At 38.1% G+C, this 22,883-nt stretch overlaps 1 protein-coding gene across 1 annotated transcript in view; it reads right to left on the bottom strand.

Annotated features, from left to right (window-relative positions):
* Positions 1-22,883, bottom strand: part of tln2a (talin 2a) — a 195,098-nt gene that overhangs the window by 140,980 nt on the left and 31,235 nt on the right. Inside the window, exon 2 of the mRNA XM_057832454.1 lies at positions 12,468-12,512. The gene's annotated coding sequence lies outside the window, so the exon portion shown is untranslated. The remainder of the gene's footprint in view (positions 1-12,467; positions 12,513-22,883) is intronic.

Raw genomic sequence — 22,883 nt, forward strand, 5'->3', positions numbered from 1 at the left:
GTAACACTTTATTTAACAGTGGCGTCATAACAGTGTCATTAGACAGTCATAATTATGACATGACACTATCATGGGCATTACTGAATGCTTATGTCATTGTCATCCGGCAAATTATGTTGCTAACTCTATGTACGTCCAGCTGGATCTTTTACATCCATTCAAAAGTGAGATAATTTGCCGGATAACAGTAAATGACATGTTATAATTAAAGATGTCGATCGGGTCCGATCACGTCATTTTCAAAGTATCGGAATCGGCAAAAAAATATCGGACATGCCTTTTTTAAATATATTTTATTATTTAAATCGTTTTCTAATTGTATTTAACGTTACAGGCAAAATGTCTTACACTCATCCAGAGTAGTTTTGGCGTAAAGTAGGGCTATCAAATTTATTGCGTTAACGGCGGTAATTAATTTTTTAAATTAATCACGTTAAATAATTAATGCATGCGCTGCACGACCCACTCACGCATTGTCGCGTTCAATCTATAAAGACGCCGTTTTACCTATAGATAGCGCTAAAAGGCAGCGTATAATGAATAGAGAGGATTTTGACAGCCTTTGGAGCTATTTTTTACATGGCTAAAGCCTTACAATACCTCTCTCAGCAATTAAAAATAACGTGGGAGGCAATGTGGGGAAGAAAGATAGTAGTTGATCATTTTCTTAACACCCTATGTCCTTTCCCAACGCAGAGAAGATATATCAATTGGTGCCCCTACGCACAGTCATGGATGCACTTCCCATCATGCATTTGGGCAAAAGTTAAATGGCTGCAGTATCATTTACTGAAAGCTCAACAATTACACTAGATGGCAATATTTAGTCACAATATACAAAGTCACATTTATCCTTTAAGAATTACAAGTCTTTCAATCCGTGGATCCCTCTCACAGAAAGAATGTTAATTATGTAAATGCCATCTTAAGGATTTATTGTCATAATAAACAAATACAGTACTTATGTACTGTATGTTGAATGTATATATTCATCAGAGTTTTATTCATTTTTTTCTTAATGCATTGCCAAAATGTATATGATCGGGAAAAATTATCGGGAATGATTGGAATTGAATCGGGAGCAAAAAAAAAAAAAAAGCAATCGGATCGGGAAATATCAGGACCGGCAGATACTCAAACTAAAACAATCGGGATCGGATGGGGAGCAAAAAACATGATCGGAACAACCCTAATTATAATCATTCATAAATGCTCATGACAGTGTCATGTCATAATTATGATTGACTAATGACAGTCATATGGCGCCACTGTCAAAAATGTGTGACCAAAATACCATAGCAATTAATGAAACAACTAGAACAGTAACTGAAGAAATAATTTGCACAGAAGATGAAGTTTCATTGCTATCTGTAGCGCTGCAATGCATGCTAGGAGGCATGTTGGACAACAACAATGTTGACAGCAGGTGGCAGCAGAGGTTGACGGTCTCCCCTAAGGGAGCAGTCATGGCCAAATGAAGCTTCTGGAAGCAATGAAGCTTTGCAGCCAATTGGTTCAAGGCTTCATGTTGGTTCTTTTTTTTTTTTTTTTTTTTTGGCTTCATGTTGGTTCATTTGGTCTTATGACAGTCGTATGATGCCACTGTAAAATAAAATATTACCGGTTAATATCTTTTGGTGTAAATATCCCATATTACAGTGAAGACAGCTGCAGCTTATAGACCAATGCGGCTTATCTCTGAAAAAAATGCCGTTTTCGAGCCAAATTTGCTGGGTAGCAGGGATAGTGTTATCCCTGGTAAATGACATCTGCTGGTCATTTACCATTCAAACAATGCAAATATCTATCTGGCCATTCGTGTTCACAACTAATCATTGAATTCACTCATCACTCTTCAGGTCAAATAATATCCGAAATAGATTTTTCACATTGATCACATTTCTGTTTAAACTACTTGGTGAAAATGAGACATGTACTGTGTTTGTGTAACTACAATACAAACAGGGCTCTTCTGCTACAGCCTTCATCCCACACACACAGTTCAGTTTAGATCACTGAGGCAAGAGTAGGCTGCAATTTTAAAGAGCCTACTTTGATTTTTTTTTTCTTTCAAATATGATATCTTTTTCCAGTCAAGCATTGACATCCTCCTTTTCAGTATTTATGACATGACTCCAATTCACAGCATCACTCCTTGCTTCAATTTCATTTTGACTCTACAAATGGAGCCATATCACAAGAGATGACTTTTAGGACTTGTCAGAATACAATAAATTTGTGAGCAATAGTTTGTTCCGTGATGGGGCTCGTTTCTGCCTTCGTGCACACAAATGGGGAAAGAGAAAGGCAGGTGTGTGTGAGGCTGTTGTGGGGTTTCACACAGCAAGCAAACAGCTGCAAAACACACTCTCTGAACTAACACAAGCAGCTTGAACATTCACCAACATCCACTTGTCTCCTACTGTTTTTCCTCTCATCATTTCACTGGGAACGACAGGAAATCGAAACGGAGAAGCCTCTCAAACACAAGAGGAAATGTGCTTGAGATTTAAATCCAAGATGTAGTCCATCTTTTTGGCACATTTGTCGATAGCAGGTCAAATTCTAAAGCAAAGTGCGATGCATAATGCAAACATCTTCCACTTAACATAAACACACAAGGACAACAACATACAATGTAAACAGGTCTGTCGTTTCACTTAGAAATGGACTCAGAATCTCACCATTCGCAAACATACATGTTGTTACCCATTCACTAACAATTTTTAACATCCCTTACTCTATTCAAACACACGTCAACATTTGTCTGTCCATTCATGTACACATATTAAAAAACTATCAAATGTGCGCACATACAGTGCATACACAGGAAACCTCTGCACATTGGCCATCAAAACATGTTCATTTATTACAGTAGTACATAATGTCTATGTGTACATCCATCTGTCCATTGAAACTCACCGATCTACACACACGTACACAGCTCCATGAAAACAAAACTGTCCATTTACAAACACAATTTTAAAAATCAATCCATCCATTCAAATACACATACAACTCAAACATTTTCCCATTCATATATGCACATTAAAGTGTTATTTGAATGCACAATATAAAAATCCATGCGTTCACTAAATGTAAACTGATGTCTGTCGATTGGCAAACACAGTCAACATGTGTATGTTTACTCCGTCAAAATATGTATTTTCCACTCACATACAGTGGTATGAAAAAGTATCTGAACCTTTTGGAGTATCTCACATATCTGCATAAAGTCACCATCAGATGTGATCTGATCTTTGTCAGAATCACACAGATGGAAAAAACAGTGCCTGCTTTAACTAAAGCCACCCAAACATTTATAGGGTTTTATATTTTAATGAGGATAGTATGCAAACAATGACATAAAGGGGGGAAAATAAGTAAGTGAACCATCACATTTAAATATTTTGAGGCCCTCCCTTTGGCAGTAATAACTTCAACCAGACGCTTCCTATAGCTGCAGATCAGTCTGGCATATCGATCAGGACAAAACTGCTTTAGTTCAGTCAGATTCCTGGAATGTCTGGCATGAATCTCTGTCTTTAGGTGTTGCCACAACATCTCAATGGGGTTCAAGTCTGGGCTTTGACTTGTCCACTCCAGAACGTGTATTTTGTTCTTCTGAAACCATTTTGAAGTTGATTTATTTCTGTGTTTGGATCATTGGCTTGTTGCAGCATCCATCCTCTTTTTAGCTTCAACTGTCTGACAGACAGACTCAGGTTTTCCTGCAAAATATCCTGATAAACTTTTGAATTTATTCTTCCATTAATAATTCCAAGTTGTCCAGGCCCTGAGGTAGCAAAACAGCCCCAAATCATGATGCTCCCGCCACCATGCTTCACAGTGGGGATGAGGTGTTGATGTTGGTGAGCTGTTCCACTTTTCGTCCACACATGATGTTGTACGTTACTCCCAAACAATTCAACTTTGGTTTCATCAGTCTACAAAATATTTTGCCAAAACTTTTTTTGCGAACATTAAACGAGCAAATTTTTATTTTTTGACAGCAGCGGCTTCCTCTGTGGAGTCCTCCCATGAACACCATTCTTGGCCATCGTTCTACATATAGTTGATGTGTGCACAGAGACATTGAACTGTGCCAGTGATTTCTGTAAGACTTTAGCAGACACTCCAGGATTAGGTTTTACCTCTCTGAGTATTCTGCGCTGAACTCTTGGCATCATCTTTGGTGGACAGCCACACCTTGGGAAAAAAGCAACAGTGCCAAACTCTCTCAATTTGTAGACAACTTCTCTGACTGTCGATTGATGAACATCTAGACTTTTAAAGATGCGTTTGTATCCTTTCCCAGCTTTATACAAATCAACAATCCTTGATCGTAAGTCTTCGGACAGCTCTTTTGACCGACCGTTTGGTAAAAATTGGTTTCAATTGCTCCAAGTCTCCTTAAGCAGGGGGTTCACTTACTTATTTTCCCCCTTCTGTCATTGTTTGTATGCTACCCTTATTAAAATATGAAAACCTATAAATGTTTGGGTCGGTATGGTTAAAGCAGACACAGTTTTTACATCTGTGTGATTTTGACAAAGATCAAATCACATTTGATGGTGATTTTATGCAGAAATGTGAGAAATTACAAAACATTCAGATAATTTTTCATACCTCTGTACACAATATTAAAATTTGTGTCTCAGTTCACATACAATAGGAATGTCTGTCTTTTCACACTCATACAGTGTATACTAGGGGTGTGACAAAATATCAAAATGGTGATATATCCTGATACTTTGCATCCCAAAAGGTTATCGATACGCTCATGCCAAGAACTGAGATATCGTTTTCAAAATGTGTCAATGTTTTAAAAAAAAAAAACAAAAAAAAAAAAAACAAATGAACCAACAAGTTGCTACCAACATCTTCCACGACAATAGTGTTTCAGTTTACTCTATGGCTGCCATTTACAGCGCTCGACGCCCGATGCATTAGGACTGGGAAGGAGAATGAACATTCGTTCATTTGAAACTAGGGCATTCACAGTCACTCTTTCCCATTTTCGGGGCATTTACAGGTCACCTCCTGTACATTTTAGGGCATTTACAGGTCACTTCCAGTTGAGTTTGAATCGCTGTCTATTCATTCCTGGGTCACCTTATGTTCTGTAACCCAAAATCAACAGGAAGTGATCCGTAGAAGGCCCTCAACATCAACAGGAAGTGACTGAAAATCAACAGGTCATTTACCTGAAATGGCCCAAAATGACCTCGTTGCCTGGCATTGGCTGCAAATGACAGCCATAGAAGTGGGATGGGCCCGTTTGAAGAGGGGTTCATTCGCTGCCACCCTCCCAGTTCAAATGGATTGGACGTCTACTACGTCAACTAGTAATACACTTACAGCTGAAGGATAATGATAGATTGTTTTCCTGTTCTGTTCCGTTTCTTTTTTTTTTTCTTTTTTTTTTTTTTTTTAAACCTGTCATGTTCAGCTGTTTGACATGGTGAATGGAAGTCTGAGTGCCCGGTTGGTCTGAACAGTTTAAATGTTTCACATTGAGAGTATGATATACTCCCATTGTGATCATTCATATACCTCGTTTATTATGACAAAACAGCGAACAGGAAGGGGTTATGGGGAAACAGAAGAAAAGAAACACAAACAACAACAAGAAATACATTGAAAGTCTACACTAACAACTAACATGCTGGTGCTATCGTCAGCTAGATGTATTTCTGGTTGACACCATGTGGGGGGCCTGTTGACCAGGGAAAGAAGGGGACGGGGGTGGAGGAGTCTATAAGCTAAGTGACTGAAAGGGGAAGAGTGTACACAAATCAGCCCTGTTATCTAGAACCCAGTAATTGTGTGAATCCCTTGTGAGTGTAAGCCCATTGGCGACCGACCCTACGCCGCCCCCCCACCAATCCCGGCACCGGGACGCCCCACCAAGCGCGCCAACCCAGGGCCACTGTTCCGTTTCTGTTTTTCTGTTCTTTCCTGTTCTGTTTTTTCATGTTCTGATATGATCTCACGCCATATCGTGAGATCATCGTTCTCGTGAGCTTTGTATCGCAAATCGTATTGTCTCGTGAGTTTCCCACCCCTAGTGTATACAGCAGCCCTTTCAAAATGAAACATACAGTAGTATCGAAACTGATTTGTCTGTTAGCATACTGATTCAGTGACTGCAGACAAAGCTAATGTAAACAGTATTGCAAAACAACTGAGCACAATGTAAAAACCTGCTTGTCGATTCACAATGTCCAAATCCTCTGTCCTTGTGCATAAATACACATTGAAAAAAATCTTTCTACCTCCTGAAAATCAAAAAAAAAAAAATTTTTTTTTTAAAACTGTCAACAACTAATGTAAACATCTGTGTGTAACACATGTACAAATATGTCAGTTTATTCAAATACAATGTCTAAATCGACATACTGTTTCATGGAAAATTCCTTACTAAGAGGAGAAATCCTTGGAGACCTCAAAATTAGCTACAGCCTTGCAGCAGAGTTCTGTATTATCTTGCAAAGGAGCCCAACATAAACCCATTTCACAGTAGTAGACATAAAAAGGAAATACGAAATGACATTTTTCAACAAACTACAAATGGTTGACAGGTCAGCCTGCATTCCACTTTCACAGGGCATTGTAGAGGCACTAAATTGGCACTAAATATTTTTAAAACATCTGTTCAGCTCAGTGTTTGTTAGGTAAGTAAACAAGCTTTTACAGCAGGTTTTATGGGAGTGCATATGGGGAATTCTCATGTCACAAATATAGGTCACTGTGGGAATGACTGATAAAACAAATAATGAAGCTCCTTCGTTGACTTAAGGGACTGACCTGCAAATGGGGCATACATAGATGGACAAACAATTCATGTCAAGTGCACTGTTAAAAGGGCGTCCTACTCTGTGCCACTTTGTCGACAAAGGTACTGGAAAGTTACAAGAAGGAAGGGAAGGTGAAACGATGAGTGACGGGATGAGGACCATCAAGATTGGAAATGTAAAGTTAAGTAATATCAAAAACTAAGGCTGTCAAACGATTAAAATTTTTAATTGAGTTAATCACAGTTTAAAAATAAATTAATCGCAATTCAAACCATCTCTAAAATATGCCATATTTTTCTGTAAATTATTGTTGGAATGGAAAGATAAGTAGTGATTGAAAATACACCACAAGGTGTCAATGGCGAGTTTTAAATTACAGATTTAGCCAAGGCAAAGTCTGAGTAAGTTTGATGTGTATTTTCCATAGCTATTTTGATTGGGAATGCCAGTTCTCTTTGCATTGAGCACTTTTCTTTTTGTGAACATTATTTGGTTGAGAGATAGGAATATTATTTTTGTAGTGCTTTCACTAAATGATATTGTAGTGACTTAACTTTTTCGCCACTTTTTTGAGAAGTTGTACAACCATGACTGTCAGTAGTAGCTGCAAATGGTATACAATATGGTCTGTGTTGTGTTCAATTAAGTGTGTTAAGAAAAATATCGTCTCCCGCTCCACCCAAATGCATGCTGGGAAGTTGGGCAACCATGACTGTTAGTAGTGGCTGCAAATGGTATACAATATGTTTTGCGTTGTATTCAATTAAGCGTGTTAAGAAAAGATGGTCTGATCGTCAATGAACGCCTGTGTCCACTCGCATTTCTCTGCCTTTTCGTTCCCAATGTGCTAAAACGGCGTCATTGTAAACTGTTTGAGGCAACGCATGAACGGGGGGGTCATTCCATGCATGCGTTAATTGCGTCAAATATTATAACGTGATTAATTAAAAAAAAAAAAATTACCGCCTGTTAAGGCGATAAATTTGACAGCCCTAATTAAAACGAACAAAGCTGCTTTTCAGTTCTGGCAAGCAATTTACAATCAAAATCAATAACTAAAAAAAGCCACACACACACACCCTCACCCCAATAAAACTACATAATTTTAGCGATTTAATTTTGACATTGTGTCTCTCCAGGGACTGTCAGGTTTAGTTCAATGCCAGCAATGATTCTGGCTGTCATACAGAGATTTAGCCTAATCTGTTTACATGCTGCCGCCTGGTTTAATAAGGGCTCTTTAAAATTCTATTTGCGAAACAATTTATGTCACAATGCCATGTTTATTGGAGTCTTCGCAGTCAGGGGAAAGGCGCTATCAAGAAACAACAGAGAGAATAATGTGAAACAATGCACGCACACGTTCAAATATGGAGGTCCAAAAATATGAACATTATTTGGGGCACACAAAGAAAAGTCACTTGAAATCAGAAGAACACAGAGGATGCTAACTGATGATTCTTGTGAGTCCTAAAGTTTGAGAAGTTAGGTGAGTGAATTGAAATGCAAGCCATAGAGGAAATAGGTGAAAATCTGCTATTTGGGGGGGGGGGGGGCTTGACAGTTCTTTAAATTGTTAATCGGCACCTATTCTTCTATTTCACGCATTAAAATGACACGTTTACTATTTTAGAGACCTTTACGAACATCCATGCAGACAAGATTGCCAAGCAGTCCAATACTTGTTGTGTACAAGACGTTGAAACTACCCAGAGGAGCAGGTGATTCACTAAACAGGAGCCTGCCAGTCGCACTCATGTTCGCGTTGTCGCATCACAGCTAAGGATAGCCTAAAAAGTCAGACGGATACCCGATCCACCACCTCATCCGTCGTCGCAGTGGTCTTAACACTGCTAATTGCTCCCAGTGAGCAAGTCTTCCAGCTTCGGTGTCAGCTTGTCAATGAGGACCAGGAGAAATATCTTCATTAGTTGAAGGTGACTCATCCTTTATGGATTATTGCGTTATTTCTTGAACAAAAACATGCTTAATTTTAAACCTAGGCCATACTAAAAACATGATTTCATTAGTGCTGTCAAATTTATCACATTAACGGGCGGTAATGAATTTTTTTTAATTAATCACGTTAAAATATTTAATGCTTTTAACGCATGCGTGGAATGACCTGCTCATGCATTGCCTCAAAGAGATTACAATGACGCCGTTTTTTGCACACTGAGAGCTAAGAGGCAGAGAAAGGCAAGTGGACACAGGTGTTCATTGGACTGCTCCGTTTATTGGCATAAGCTTCGGTGACTCCTTCACAACAAACATAACTCTCATTTAGTGAAAGCACAACAAATATTCCTACCTCTCAAAAAAAAAAAAAAAAAAAATATGTTCACAAAAAGTGCTCAATGCAAAGAGAACTGGCATTCCCAATCAAAATAGGTATGCAAAATACACATAAAACTTACTCAGACTTTGGCCAAACTCTATTCAAACATTTCGTTTAGCCCTCTCTCTCCCCGTGAGTCCGTGTCTCTCAGACTTTTCTCACGTCATTCAACCAACCTAGTAACGCAGAGTAACGCACGCCTTTACATCCTCAGTAACGGTAATGGCGTTGCCAAGATGAGAAAAGTAATTTGGTTACATACTACTGAAAAAAATAACGCCGTTATACTCTAACACCGTTATTAACAACACTGAACACAATGCATGGGTCATTTTAAAGCTAGTTAAGTGAAGAAAATGAAATAGGTGAGAAAGCCAATGTCATTTTTGTTGTCTGCCAATTAGAGCCCATTAAAAGTGCTAATTTGATCCAAAATGACTGTCATCTTGTCCTTAAAAGTGGGTATGTTAACAAATTTGAAGCCAATTTATTATCATTTAATACATCGTATTATCATTGCAAATCAGATTTTTCATAATGGGTGTCATTTTAAATCTATTATTAGTGTAGAATTTGAAGTATGAGCGATTGCCTCCAGAAATCTGAACATGGCGTGCCTTTATTTTAAAATGTTCACCGGAAGTATGTTTGCTAAGCCACTAACCGTATGCTTTCCACTCAGTAAAAAAACAAAAAAAACAAAAAACAGTGCACTTAGCTTTTTTTCATGCATGTGATGTCAGTAAGCTTTTTTGTTTGTTTGTTTGTTTTTTTTGTTCGAATCGTTTGCAAATGCTGTAATCCAGCGAGTTTTCATGTTTGAAGTGTCACCTTTTAATTTTGCGTTGTAGAGAAGACTGCCAATGTTTCATAGCAAGCTAAAGTGGTTAGTACATTGTCTTACTTTAGCCTCAATGTAGCAATGCTAACTTTTACAATGTTTAATATACAGTAGATGTGTTTCCTTATTTTGTATGTCTGAACTTTTATTCTACGGCTTGTTGATGGCCAATAAACATCTGTGAAAGCTACTGGAAACTCTAACTCATATGAAATTAACACGCACGTGTGTCGAGTGCACGCAGCACACACAAACACACATACGCACAAATGTCGGCATGCACGCGGCAATAAATCCCAGCCGGGAAAATTACCGCCCTCATTTTTATTTACCATGCGATAATTTGACTTATTGCATATCGCGACAGGCTTAAGTGTCACGTTTATGGTATAACCTTTACTTATTCAACCTTTATTTATTTTTCTCAATAATAAAACACCATTGGTCAAATTTTTGGAGGTGTAGAGTGTCAGTGGGAAAATTAATAATTGCTAACCGTAATCTGTTGATTTCAGTTGTGTAGCATATAAGGTACAAAACAATGTGGCCCCAAAAATATGGAATTAAAGCCTGTTTATAACCAACTATGATAATGCTTGATCATGTATCATACTACACAGGCATTAGACTTAAAATGATTAAAATCTTTTATTTTTGCGACGTTCCACTGTAATGAGCAGGTCCATTGTTAGAACTAGGTAATTCATATAAAAGAATTCCAACACGGAACATCAAGCCCTAATTAGGTCCTTGTCAGACCTTCGCCAGCAGGTGAGGAAAAAAAACAGTGTCAGCATTCTAAACATAAAGGGTCACATAAAAAAGATCCTGTGTTTAACCACTCCTGAGTGTTTAAAGCTCACATCTGATGAGGGGTGCCCACGCAGTGAACCCAACAGGGGCCAAACTCGTCCAGCACCGGCTCATTAAAACACTGCAGAGCTGAGATGCGACACTGGCAAATACTATCAGCAGCAAAGCACCAGATGCCCCATCACTTAATTGGCCTATGGAAAGGCACCTGGCTGAGTTATCTTGAAAGTACACCGTCATGTTACGTTCAGTGAACTCTGGGAGCTGCGAGTACCAGCCATACTGTATTTTTGCCTTTTGTATCCAGAAATTTATTTCTTAACAAGAGGCAATGTTTTCCAGTTGAGGCGTGTCTTAACCTGAAAATTCTGTATGTAGAGATGTTGTAAGTAGAGGTACCACTGTATTACCATTAGAGCTGGGAATCTTTGGGCACCTAACGATTCGATTACGATTCAGAGGCCCCGATTCGATTATAAAACAAATATTGATGCACCCCCGTCCTTTATTTATTTTTTATTTTTTTAAATAAATGTTTTGTACATTAGTTCCAAAATTGTTCAAAAATCCTCTCAGGCTAAACCAAACTACTATTTCAGTATCAAGTTAGCATATAACAGTAAACAAATACACAAAAATAACAGTAAATAAAAACTCCAGTCCCCATTCTGTATCAGCAGCTTTAAACTACATTCAATTAATTTAATGTTGTGATTCAACTGTTACAGTTGTTAAAATTGCTCCCGTTATTCCATAATTTCCCTTCTGTCGACTTTTGTCAAAGTTTTAAAACTATTTCATCATTTAAAGATAGATTCAAGACAAGATTCTGCCGATTTAGGAGTATTTTAGATAGAAAGTTAATTAGGTTCGCTACAACAGTGCCTTCTGGAGAAGTCACTGCTTTAGTACTGCTTTATGATGTTGGCTGTTTACTAACGCCAGAAAGTCTGTAATTTCGCATCTCGGTTCAATAATATTTGTTCTAACACCGCCTTCGTCTGTCATTTTGCATCTAATTCTAGGTATATATGATATCTACTGTAGCCGTATGTTTGTAGCAACTAGCAGCTGGGCGTTGTTTGTAGCGGCTGTCGGCCGCGGTCAGGTATGATTGCTTTTTTATCTTGCGGCATGAATTGAACATGATATTTACTCTCGGTCCGTTCCTCATTGCGTCCCAAAGACCAGGCTGACTGTGTTTTACTTCCGTTTTACCTTGTATAATTCAATAATCGGAATTTGGATGTTTGTGAATCGTTCTCGAACCTTCCACGGCCGAATCGTGAATAATCTAAGAATCTGAAATTTCGCACGCCTCTAATTACCATAGATTAAAAAAACAAAAAACAACTTACTTTAGCTCTATGGGAAGGGGCCAAATTAAGCTCATCATCAGTTTCTGACACTAAATATTTTTTACCATCTTGGAAAACCTATTAAATTTTACTATTTTCTGACGTACAGGACCATCTTTTTTGACATTCAATCAGTGATTTTACTGGAGGAGCACATAAAATCATATCAATTAGTTTCCCGTTACCACGGCAACCCTCAGACAATGGCGGAAAAATTGTTTGTTTTCCTCTGCAAGTGAAATAAATCCAAAAATGTGCTTCCTCACTCTTCATGTGTTAATTGCACACCATCTGTAGGGATGACAAGTTAAACTTACCTTAGGCCGCCTTCTTCCCTTGTGTGCATGCGCTGATCTTCACAGCTGAAACGACAAACAGTGGACTTTAAGAGACACTTACCACCCGTTAAAACTTTTCATGAAGTGACATTTAATGATAATTAACTGCAACTTAATGGTGTGAAACAGTGTTACCGCTCTCTATAAAAATGTGTTGACACCAAGAGAGGGTTGCACATGTGCAGCAGCTTGGAAAAAAAAAATCCAGCTATGATTTAATTGTGTGACATTGGATTAAAGGGCACAATGAAAATAAACTGGCAGCATTGACACTGTTCTACTCTTTGTGTGATCTCAGTGGCCACACTGACATTAGCTCAAATGTGTACAGTCGACTTTTTAAAATGGGGCATTTGAAGGGAGGGGGTTACTGTAATCGTGTGGAGCTGCAGCATCAGATAATTGGAATATTTACCTGTGCAGACCACTAATAAAGTAGCTTGAGGCTGACAGTTAATCGCTTAGGTCAGTAGACAGTGACATACTGTACGGTACAACCTGCAGACTGATGGAGGACAAGAGAGTCATGCTCTCAAGGTGATTTGATGGACGAAAAATGAATACGGCTGGAAGGTGTGATCAATGATGCGAGGCAGCACACCACCCAGCTCATTTGTTTTTCTAAGCATGCAGGGGGATTCATGGCATCATGTGATGAGGTTTCTAAATCGCATTATAGAGAGTCAAATAAGAGCAGCTGTATGCGATGACACCATGCTGTTCACCGGTAAGCCCGCCTCCTCCTGACTGGGCTTGAGTAGTAACTGTTCGCCATCATCCGCAGAGTTTCGTTTACTCACAGGAAATTCATAAGCTCACGTTTCTCACAGCTACTGACTCACTTTTTAGCTCGAACACGGCAGGTCAACTGATGATATTCCTCCCATGGTTTTCGTGACACAAAATGATGAATGAATGGGGGGCAAGTGCATTTTACATTTGCAGTGTGACAGTTTTTTTTTGTTTTGTTTAACAGTGCTTAACTGCATGTTCAAATTAGTTGGCAAATTTTCCTAAATTCTTAGGTAAATTTACATTAAAATTTTCAAAATTCCTGTTCAAGCTGGAAACTTTCCTTGCTAAATTTCGGAATATATGGCAATTAACTGGGTCTTCTGGGTTGTTTATGGAACTAATATGAACATTTTGTTACATTGACGCCTTTGTATCTTAAGTAAACTCAAAATTTTGTTCAAAGCACAAAGCTAAATAAATAAATGAACACAACAAAAAACTTGAAATTAAAATCAAATCAACTCAAAGACTCCTAACTCGAAAACCTCGTAGGAAGGAAACTGTACCTCTATTAAATCTGTAACAGCCAGTAATGTACTAAAAAAAAAAAAAAAAATCCCCAGGTATATATTGGTTCCCAATTTGTTTTTTTTAAATCGTTATATTAGGAAACTAAATTTTAATAGAAAAGTTTAATTCAATAATGTTGAAATTCGCCTCCCCGGCCCAGACGCACCCGTGGACAGCACCAACCAAAACAAGTGCCGCTCGGCTGACGCTGCCCCGCGTGCGCCCGCCGGGAAGGCCGAATCTCGCGTGTCCTCTTATTTTAACCCTTTGTACTGACTCCATGTTTCAAAAGCTTGAAGAACACTCACCGAAAACAGGTTGACAATTTATTCATCGACATTGGTAAAAACAAGGCAAAAACAGATGATGGAGGGACAATTCTGGATCCAAAAAAAGGCTACATGTTTCCGAGCAGAAAAAAATCGTCTTATCTCAGTGTCCAGTCTTTTTAAAGTCTTTGCTGACGCGGGTCATGTCGAAGGCGTGTCTGAAGGTGAGTCTGGGCGTTGCTTTTTTGTCTTCCCCTTGGTGGCCGGTTTTAGGCGGCTTAGGTTCGTGCGCGGATTGGGACGCCCGCTATCAACTTTGCTGTCTGGGCTGGTTGTACTTGTTTTAGGACAAAGCGCTTTGTCCTTGGAGTTTGCTGGGAGAGCTGATTGCACTTCTATTTCTTCTCATTAAACTATGGTGTGCTATTTATTTTATATTAGTAGTGTAGTCCTACCGTAAATATGAAACTGATACTATTTCCTGATTAATTATATTACGTGTGTTAGAGTAATGCAAACAGTTAGACGGTGCCAACCTGTACCATATGTATGTGTTAGACTATATATGTGTTAGACTAATGCAGACAATTATATGGTGTGTGCGATGACGATATCTTTTCCCCTTTAATAATGACACTGAATTTTAAAACAATAATAATAGTACCGTATTTTTCGGACTATACGTCGCACCTGAGTATAAGTCGCACCAGCTAAAAAATGCGCCATAAAAAGGAAAAAACATATAAGTTGCATTTTGGGGGAAAATTTATTTGATAGAATCCAGCACCAAGAACAGACATGTCATCTTGAAAGGTTATTTAAGATACAATAGAGAACAACAGGCTGAATAGGTGTACGGTATGCTAACATTACATCACGCTAGAAGTTAGATCAGGCCTAAAAAAATCCAGCCTGACCCGACCAGCCCGCGGGTATTAAAGCCCGACGCCCGATCAATTACCTTGATTTGCTTGCCTGAGCCCGTAAAAAAAAGAAGAAAAAAAAATCTGTTTTATTTTTAGGCACGAGCCCGAAAACAAACAAAATTTTATGTTTCATTTGTGAGGACTCCGGAGAAGAAAGAAATGCGGGGATACGATGCGTGGTTGTGTTTTGTGTGATCACGTTTGTGATGATGCCGGTGCATATATACTGTATGAAAAATGATAACAAATTAAAGCCTGTCTTTTGTAACGAATTCTCCCAGTTAAACAAGACTGTAAAATGGATATTCAATAAACATTTATATCTCATATTTGCGTGTCTGTTCTAACAGGCGGATAGTGGATTTGACATTTTAATCTCCTCGAGTTGGCAGAAAAAAAACGCAAGTTTTCTCAATGTTTTAATAGTCTACATATTTTATGATCATTATAAATGCATTTACACAACGAAATAACGCTGGAAAAGTTTGTTAAATATATTTTTCGTATGTACCAAAGCACCACATTAGTTTACATTCAGCAACGTCGACACAGGTTTCCGTATAGCATTTTCAACAATCAATTTGAATCATTTCTACATCCCACTGCAACCGCAGTTATTTGCTTTTAAATTCCCCTGTCTTTAGTTTGTCTTTCACTCCTATAGCTGCTCCACATCGAAAAGGAAATACCAGGATGCTCGCGGAGGGGAAGATTGAAAAGAGAGCGGGGCCACTGCGTTCACGTGCACAGGCATGCACAGCACCTTCTCTGTTTTATCCAAATTATTTTATTTAACATCCATACATCATTTTAGTATAAATATATTAACAAACAGTGTATATTCATTTAAAAAAGAAAACGCTAGCGAGAGAGAAATCGGCCCGACCCGACCGTAAATCACACATAAGTCGCTCTAGAGCAGGGGTGTCCAAACTTTTTGCAAAGGGGGCCAGATTTGGTGTGGTAAAAATGTGGGGGGGGGGGGGGGGGGGGCGACCTTGGCTGACGCCCTTTACGTAGAACAATATATTTAAGCAAATTTCAGCAAGCCATTCTGTGTGTCACATTTGCTTTATTATTACTTTTTTTTTAAATTAATAATTTCAATAATCTCGCAACTAGCCTTTGTGGCGTTCGACTCTCGGGATATTGCTTTTGTGAAATTAAACTAGCTTCAAGTTGCTTTAATTTCTCGCTGCGTATCTTCCCTGTAATCTTGTCGTACATGTCAGCATGTCTTGTTTGGTAATATCGCCTCACATTGAACTCTTTAAAAACAGCAACTGTCTCTTTGCAAATGAGGCAGACACAGTTGTTGTGTATTTTAGCGAAGAAATAGTCCAATTTCCACCTATCCTTGAAGCGTCGGCCGTCGCAGTCAACTTTTTTTGTTGTTGATTGTTGCCATTTTAGAAAATTGGAAGTCAAGCGTCACACGGGGTAACGTTGCTTAAAGTGCTGCTGCCTTTTAGTGGGTAAATGAGGAGCAGCATTTAATGTGTAAGCTACTTCATATGTTGGTAGCAGTACTGCTAACCAATTTATTAAGTCTGTGTGCAGGCCAGACGTTATTGCTCTTATGAAAGAGGCTGGGGGCCGGATGAAATTTGACCACGGGCCGCACTTTGGACATGCCTGCTCTAGAGTATAAGACACACCCTCTGCCAAACTATGAAAAAAAACTGCAAGTTTTAGTCCGATAAATACGGTACATGGTAATAAATTGTGATTTTACCAGCTAAAGATGTAATATTGCAATAATAAAGTCATAGGTGTGCTGGAATAACACTAATATTTTTAGAATACACTTCTAATAGTATGTGAAAAAACACAAAATTGACAAAAACAAAATCCCAATATTATTATATATACTGTATTATATCGTATTACAAGAAGAATGCATGAATTCAGTTTTAATTGAATTGGAATAAAGTGTAAAAATCACAAGAAAAAAGCTGTAAATATAAAGGAAGAAAGTCACTAATAGAAAAGTCAATATGTTATGAGAAAAAGAACATAAAGAAGTCATATTATGGTAAATTTGAAAGTTTCTGAAAATAAATCTAATATTATGAGAGTAAAATTAGGATATAGCAGTATACTGTCATAAGAGTCTTATGACAGTATACTGCTATATCCTAATTTTAAAGACTGATATTTATATACAAGTTAAAAATATCCACGTGAGAATGTATATAATTTAGTTACATGTATATTTATATACAAGTTATAAAATTTAAAAATCATCAAGAAGTTAAGACATTAATATAAACCATGCAATTTTTTTGACCCTGCCTCTTTTTTTTTTCTACCCTGCATCTTAAAAGAATCGGATTCGAGAATCGTTCCGAACCGGAATCGAAACGTGAAATCGGACCCGGAACCGTTCAATTTCAAACGATGCCCAAACTTACATAGGACCAAAGCTGTTTATTACTAGTCACACTCATTAATATGCCAGGTTCATTAGGAACCTAAAACTAACGTGTACTAAGAGTCAAAGGAGCGTTGAAGTATAAAAGGACTCCCCGGAAAGCATAGAACGCATTGTGATAGAGAAACATTAATCCTGCTCACTTTTGCCTTCAGGAAAATCAATGTGAGCATTCCACACACAAAAAAGAGTGAGCTAGAGAGAGAAACCTTATCTTGAGCAACTTCACAGACATTTTTAATTCCTGAGGGAGTGTGCATCCATAAGCAAAAAAAAAAAAAAGCAGAGTTTAGGAAAGAAGTACAAGCAGCAAACTAAAACTAACAAGCAGCAGAAGCTTGATCATAATGAAATATGTGGGAACATTGGGGTTCTCTAAAGGTGGGGTGCAGAGGTTAATGCCAGGAAGCTGAATATGCCACTTGGGAATTCTTTGTCCCGCCAATTCTGGAGAGAGCCTAGACAACATGGTGCCCCTTGTGGAAAAAAATTAATTGGAAAAAGAACCCCACTGGGAGTGTGTGATGGAGTATGTCTGGATCATGGTGGTGCTCAGCATCCTGGCACCATGAAAATATTCACTTGAAAATATTAATTCAATCCATCACTGACTGGCTTTGAATCAATTAGAATTTTAATTGTTGTAATTTAAAGGGAGTTTTTCAACCTTTTAATTTGAAGCTAGTATGGGTGAAGATCCAGAGCCACTTTCATGCAGCGACTGGACCACACTTTCATGAAACGCTATCATGCAACAGCCAAATCATCCACAAGTGCGACTCCCCATTGACGTCAAATTCGAAAAAGTAAACAGAGCTGCAATTAGTTTTATTTGACGAACATATTAGCATTAGCTTACAGTGTTAACTTTTCGATGAGCAGCACATATTTCATTGTTAAGTGGTAACGTCATATCATGTGATATAACCCTCACTATGTGCAAGGCATTTGCTATGTGACTGCCAACAGTGAAAATATTAAAATAATTTACATCAATTGAAAATGTTTTGGCAAATATGATGTTTTTTTTTCCCCAATATAAACTCCCCATTTCAACAACAACAACAAAATCTAATTGAAACCCTGACCGGTGTTTTCGCAAGTTCAGATAAAACAGTTACCATGAGAACCAATATTCTAGTTTTTATTAGTTTTCTGTCAACTTTTGAGGTGCCTGTGACGCATGGCGAGGAAGAAACTTGGAAGAGCCGCTCGGTTCGGGTTGGCATTTAGCCTCGCTCTCACACTCTTCTTATATTTACGCTCTATCCTCCGTCTCCGAGTCCCCGCAGGGAAATGACAAGAGACGGACTAAGACCAGTGGGATAAAATACCTTTCGGGAGGTTTAAAAAGTCGGCAGTTTTGACCGTTATACAGTAATTTAGCCCTGACGTACATACGTACGTAACATTTTTAATATTTCATATTCCATTTAGCATTAGACTGTTATTTGTCATGACCATACAATATATTTAGCAATCAGGGAGAAATACAAAGACTATCCTGTAAAAATATTGGAGTAGAGAGATAAAAAAAAAATGATGACATTTTGCAGTCTGCTTTAGTCATCAGCCTCGTGTTTATTGTCTCTGTCGCCAAAATCCGCTGAAATCGGTACTCCGCCGACGTCATCATCCAGATGGAGGCGCCAGTGCAGGATGAGCCAAACGGCAGATTTAAAGAAGCATTTCTCGTCATCTGCGCTTTGCCAAATTGTTGTATATACCGTATTTTTCGGACTGTAAGTCGCACCTGAGTATAAGTCGCACCAGCCATAAAATGCCCAACGAAGAGGAAAAAAAACATATAAAAGTCGTACTGGAGTATAAGTCGCATTTTGGGGGGAAATTTACTTGATAAAATCCAACACATAGAACAGATATGTCACCTTGAAAGGCAATTTAAAATAAAAATACAATAGAGAACATGCTGGATAAGTGTACAGTATGATGTTACATGATGCATGAACAATGAAATGCAAATATACTGTCCTCACCAGGACGCTACGGCTCGGTCCTGGCTATACAGCGAGCTAAACACCCAAATGACGATGCTGGACGTCCGTATAATTTGAAGAATCAATTTCGTCCTCGATACCAAACAGGTTCGCATCAACGTAAATAAATGATAATTATGGGTTATTAAAGCAATGACACATACGGTTAGCATGCGTTCGCTAGCATTAGCACATTGTTCAAACAACCGCACAACTAAGTGTCCGATCCCGGGTGGAAAACACACAACAACAGAAAAGATGATACACACAGGTGTTGCCTCTGTAGAGATATTTTACAAGCATAAACAATGAACGTAGGTTTCTCTCGCTCTCTCTCTTTAATTCCAATAATAATGCTGTTTAAGATTTTTTTTCTATGTCACAGGCACTTTAAACTCCGAGTGCTCGACTCCTCCAAAATCTCTTCAAACCTATTCATTTAATCTAGAAGACCCAATCCAACAAAGACTCATCTTCTTTAGAGCCCCAAATCTCATTCGTTAGTTCACAGTTTTGCCCTTTTACGTAAAATCGAGGACATCTGCAGTGCAGCTGTTACCATGCGTCACGTTACACTCATACACATACAAAGTCGCTACATAACGGCCTCAGCAACAGAGGTTATGGGGTCAGCAGCCTTGTGTCCAGGCGCGCCATTTAATCTGCTCTCGTCATAGACAATCTGTCGAAATCAAACACCAACACAAGCAGAATGCACTCACTAAAATAGGCACAGATGCCAACACATACACACGCGCGCACACATGCAAAGCAAAGTCACACTCTTCTATACAAGGCAACCCACCATTTGACACTCTCCTGGGATATGAGAGATTCTCACTGATTAGTGCTGCCCTTGCAGAGGAAATCTGTGTACATTCATGCGTGTGTGTTTATGGCTACAATTCAATTACAGCCTCTCAATTGCAATTGAACCCATTTTCATGAATGTTTGTATTGCTAATTCATATTCCTTTGACCTCGTGTGTCTGTCTGACCATCTGTTTTTCCAGCATCTGATTGAAATAATTTGAAATATTCAAGATTTCCCCATTGGAAATATTCCAACAGTCAACCTGCTCAGTTTTGAAGCTAAAATATTTGAATTATTTCAGTGATATCCAAAGTTTTACACTGACTAGTTTTATGAGCTCTAAATGAATTCACCAAAAATATGATATGAATTGTCATAGTAAGTACCCCGCAACCATCGCAAAAGTGCACATGCATGTGCTACGCCAGTAATATTTTGTTTTACATTTTTGTAGTGCTGCAACGATTAATCGATTAACTCGAGTATTCAATTAGAAAAAAATATTCGAATTAAATTTTGTTGCTTCAAGTATTCGTTTAATCAAAGTGGCGTTGTAATGGTTTATTTTGAAAGTGTTTACATTTAGTTTCATTGATTAGGGTGGATACACTGCCCTCTGGTCTGCCTCATTTCACATGGCTGAATCCAACTGCTTCCTGTTAAGACCAACGTAAGCTACATTTTGTTTGAGCTAATGTTTTTTAATGCATTCGGAATTTAGTTTATAGGTATATTTAGCCATTTTTTGTGGGAATAGAGTCTGAACCATTTGTCAAGAGCCTTGAAAAAAAATTGTTAGCATTTTATAGCATTTAAGGTAGCGGACGTTTGCTATGTAAGTTAGTCAATTGTTCTTTTGTTGTACATAGATCCTCATTTTTTATTTTTTTTAAACCGTTTGAGGCTCAGCTCAGGTATTTTAATTTTTCATGTTCCTTATCCGATTACTCGATTATTCGAACTAATTAGTTCATCGATTAATCGACTACTAAAATAATCGATAGCTGCAGCCCTACATTTTTTCATGGCTTCCACCAAGTCATAAAACTCAAAATAGTAAGTAAAACTGTCGTTTCGGCAAAGGCATTTGGGGATTTTATAATGATTTATAAACTCTTTGCAGCACTTTGCTTTACTTTAAAAACAAGCGCTGAAATACACAAATAACGAGGCTAAATGGACAAGAAATGGACAAGAAGAGAGAAGAGAATTAGAAGGAAGCTTTCCAACCTCAAAGCAATTCTGAATACTAATAAAGAATGAGAGATTTCAACGAGATTATTTCTGCAGAGGTATTACATTGGCAATATTCCTGTGTCACAATAAGAAATAAAATGATAAATGACATCACCATATGAAAAAAGCTGCGTGGGAAACATAATAAATGTGTTTTACAGATCAAAAATATGCTGTTGAATGGCATGGATTGAGTGTGCAGACATTTGTTTCCACAGAGCAAGAGCAACACAAATCAACTAATCACTGTACTGGCTGCAAGAGGAATCCTTTATTTGCATTACAGCTTTATTTTCTTTTTTTTTAACCAGCATCCATCTCTGAAAATAAAGATAGTTTGCCCCTGAAATTTTCAATGAACATATGAGATAAAGCAAAAGGAGAAAGAAGGCCAAAAAATAAAGACTTAAAATGAGGTATGAGTCGGGATGGTAATCGAGAACCGGTGCCTATAGAGAGTCGGTTCCGTGCGTTTCAATTCCATGGAATCGTTTATTAGGTTATCTAACAATTCTCTTATTCCAGCTAGCATGAATTACGTCGCGTAATTTGTGCATATTACGCACACTCAGCTCAGCAAGTAAATCTACATGATTATTCAAAGAGACAACTCTCCAAGTATAATCCAGATAGTCGTTACCTAGTGATTTAGCATTGATTTTCACAGGCCAATTAATTCATGAGACTACTTAAAGAAATGGTGACCCCCCCCCAAAAAAAAGTCTATTAATGGGTCTATCCTATTCTTCGTCGAATACTCTATAAGAAAAATATAACATATATGCATCTAAAATAATCCTAAACGATTTTATTAGCAATACTCATTTCGGTCAGTAGTCCACCAATCAGTGGGGTTTATTTTCGGATTAATTTGAATTTGGTGGGTCGTAGGGCCAATCTGACTACTAATTTCACACAAAAGTATATACCTCCGCATCCGATGGTGGTATTTTTGTGTTGCTACAACTACCGGAAGTGGATGTTCCAAATTCCTTTCCGAAATGCACCTGACGACTACAGCCAATCAGCGTGTTTTCACCTGTGATTCGAGATTGGATGGTCCAATTGGTCCCAAACCACTTTTATTCTACTCATTACCAAAAGACCTTTCCATAGAGTACCCCAACTATATCTAGAAAGTTAACAAATCCAAGTTAATGGAGGATTGTGCTAAAATTCTTCTTATATTGTATGAGATCAAACCGCCCTTATGTAATTACACCAACCTAGTTATAAATTTGTTAATATTTGGGATAACCAAAGAGATACTCTGCCCCTGCACTTTCTGTGTGTGCAGGCTTTCTCCACCCCAGGAATTTTATTTCAATTAGAAAAATGTGTGAGTAAAATTTTACACATTGTTGTCTATTTGCCACAGTAAACATCAAGGCTTTGGGCCTCTTTTGACCTTGTG

This window comes from Corythoichthys intestinalis, chromosome 1 (assembly GCF_030265065.1).
Source record: "Corythoichthys intestinalis isolate RoL2023-P3 chromosome 1, ASM3026506v1, whole genome shotgun sequence".
In the NCBI taxonomy this organism is placed as follows: domain Eukaryota; kingdom Metazoa; phylum Chordata; class Actinopteri; order Syngnathiformes; family Syngnathidae; genus Corythoichthys; species Corythoichthys intestinalis.